Source organism: Melanerpes formicivorus, unplaced genomic scaffold (assembly GCF_026170545.1).
Source record: "Melanerpes formicivorus ecotype bairdi unplaced genomic scaffold, bMelFor1.0.p_v2 SCAF_1626, whole genome shotgun sequence".
NCBI classification, from domain to species: domain Eukaryota; kingdom Metazoa; phylum Chordata; class Aves; order Piciformes; family Picidae; genus Melanerpes; species Melanerpes formicivorus.
The window spans coordinates 37,501-39,944 of NW_027143978.1; the positions used below are offsets into that span (position 1 = coordinate 37,501).

At 77.0% G+C, this 2,444-nt stretch overlaps 1 non-coding gene across 1 annotated transcript; it reads left to right on the forward strand.

Annotated features, from left to right (window-relative positions):
* Positions 1-2,062: 2,062 nt before the first annotated feature.
* LOC137461284 (5.8S ribosomal RNA) lies at positions 2,063-2,215 on the forward strand. The gene has a single exon (XR_010993307.1). It is a non-coding gene; the product is annotated as a 5.8S ribosomal RNA (ribosomal RNA).
* Positions 2,216-2,444: the final 229 nt, after the last annotated feature.

Consider the following 2,444-nt stretch of genomic DNA (forward strand, 5'->3'; position numbering starts at 1 on the left):
GCCCGAGCGATGCTCCCGGTCCGCGCGGGTGTCGTCGAGCGGGCTCTCCCGGGCCCTCGGCCCGCCCAGCCGCGTCGCCGTCGTCGCCGGCCCTGCGCCGGTCCGCCGCCGGGGCCGCCGTAGCCGGGCGCTCGCCGCGCGGCGAGCGCGCGGCATGGGCGTCCCCAGCCGCGTCCCTCCTCCCCGAGCGCAGCGCCGGCTGACTGAGGGAAACCCCGGGCCTCGGGCCAGGCCAGGGGCGCGGTGGTGGCGGCGGACGTCGGGCGCGGCCCCCGCGGGCGGACGCTCCCCCCGACGGCGGCAGTGGGGGGAGGCACCCCCGCGGGGCCTTAAGTCTGGTTTCCCTCACCCCAGGGTCAGGTACCTAGCGTTCCGCGCCTTCGTCCGCGGCCTTGCCCTACCGCGGAGGAAGCCGGGCGGCGGTTTAAAGACCCGGGCGGCTCGGCGCGCCACCCCCGGATGCGGGGGCGAGCGCGGGGGCGGGCGGGTGCCTTCAGAGGGGCGGGGGTTGCCCCCGCAATGCCTCTGGCTAGGTCCGCCGTCGTCGCGCTCGTCGTCCTCCGGGGGCCCGCCGGGCCGGGGAGGGGACTCTGCTGCCCCCCCCTCTCTGCGGTCCGAGCGCTCGGCCGGAGAGAGCCCACCGCGCGAGGTCGGCCGTGGTCCGGCCCGCGCCTCGCCTCGCCACGGGCGTCCCCGGCGGCGCGTTGAAGCGCGGGCTTCTCGCGGGCCGGGGCGGCGAGCCCCCGCGGTGGGGGCTGGCCCAGGGCGCTTCGCCCCCGCCGGGGGTTTTGTGCGGGCGCGTTGCCGCGGCTCGGCGGCGGCGCCTCTTGCGGCGCGGGCCGCTGCGGACCTCCCGGTCCCTTTTCCCTTTGCCCAGGCCCCAGAGCGGGGCCCCGGCGAGCTGGCGCCCTCGGCGGTCTCGCGCTGCCGGTTCCCCCCCGTCCGGGGCCGGTTTCGGGTGGCGTGACCGCGTCCGAGCGGCGGCGGGCGTCGCTCGGCGTCTCCGGCTCCGGTCCCTCGCCGGAGGGCACCCTGCCACCGGCTGCGGCTGTCCCGGTCCCGGGCCCTGCCCGCGGGCTTCCCCGTTCGCCTTCCCGGCGCGTGCCGGGTGGGGGACGGGCGGGCAGCCGGGGGCGTCCCACCCCCGGTCTCCGCGTGGAAACGGGGAGAGCGGGGGCCCGCCCCCCGGCTCAGCGCCGTCCGCTGTCCGCCTGGCCGCGGGGCCACGGAAGGGGTCGAGCGAGCGAAGCCGGCGGCGCGGTGGCGCCGGGGGAGGATGGAAGGGGCTCGTGCCGCTGGGGTTTGTCGGTCGGCGGGTGCGCCGCCCGGCGAGGGCCGGCGGGTCGCCGCGGCGGCGTCCCACGTGGGCTCGGGCTTTCCGTCTCGCAAGCCGTTTTCCGTCCCCCGCGGCGGGGGGGGTTCGGTGGCGAGAGGAAGCCGCCCGAGGGCGCGAGCCGGCCGGGGCTCGGCCCCGGGGCCAAAGCGGGGGAAAAGAAAGTCCGGGATGGGCCGCAGCGGTGGCGGCGTTGGAGGGGCCGGTGCGGAGGCGCGCGCGCGCTCTCCTCCGGCGGGGTTGTGCGCCCGGCCCCCCTCGCTCCCCGGGGCGGGGGGGGGGGGTCTCTGCTGCCTCGCTTCGTGGCGTCTCCGCGACGGCACGGGGCGGCCAGCGAGAGACACCCCCCTCCCGCCGTTGGGTGGGGAAGCGAAGGGGGTTTTATGTCCCCGTGCACGCGAGGCGAGGCCGGGTTCGGGGCACGTTCCCGGCGGCGCGCGGCGGGCCTCCTCCGCGCCGAGGTCGGAGCGAGCCCGGGCGCCTGGTCCGGCCCCGAAGCGCAACAAGGTGCGTTTTTCCCTCCTCGGGGGAGGGAAAAAAGCCGGGAGCGCGGGCTCCCCGCCCCTTGCTTTTGCCGCTTCGGGGTTTCGTTTTTTTTCCCCCCTTTCTCCTGTGCTTGTACGGTCAGTGTGAGGCGAGCGGCCGCCGTGCCGCGCTCTCCGAGGGGCCGCTCCTTTGCGAGCGGTCCCGGCCCCTCCGCGCTGGCGGGGCGGTGCCGAAAAGCCAGACAACTCTTAGCGGTGGATCACTCGGCTCGTGCGTCGATGAAGAACGCAGCTAGCTGCGAGAATTAATGTGAATTGCAGGACACATTGATCATCGACACTTCGAACGCACTTGCGGCCCCGGGTTCCTCCCGGGGCTACGCCTGTCTGAGCGTCGCTTGACGATCAATCGCCGCCTCGGTGCCCGCCGAGCGGCGCGGCTGGGGTCGCCTCGCAGGCTCTCCCCCGGGCGGGGAGGGGCCTTCGTCCCCCTAAGTGCAGACTCGGGGAGCGCTCCGTAGCTCCCCGCTCCCGGAGCGCCCGCTCTCGCGGAGTTCGTCCCGCCGGGGCTTCGCCGGCAGGGGTTCCCCGTTGGTCCAGCGACGCCCGGTGGGGCGTTGGGGGAG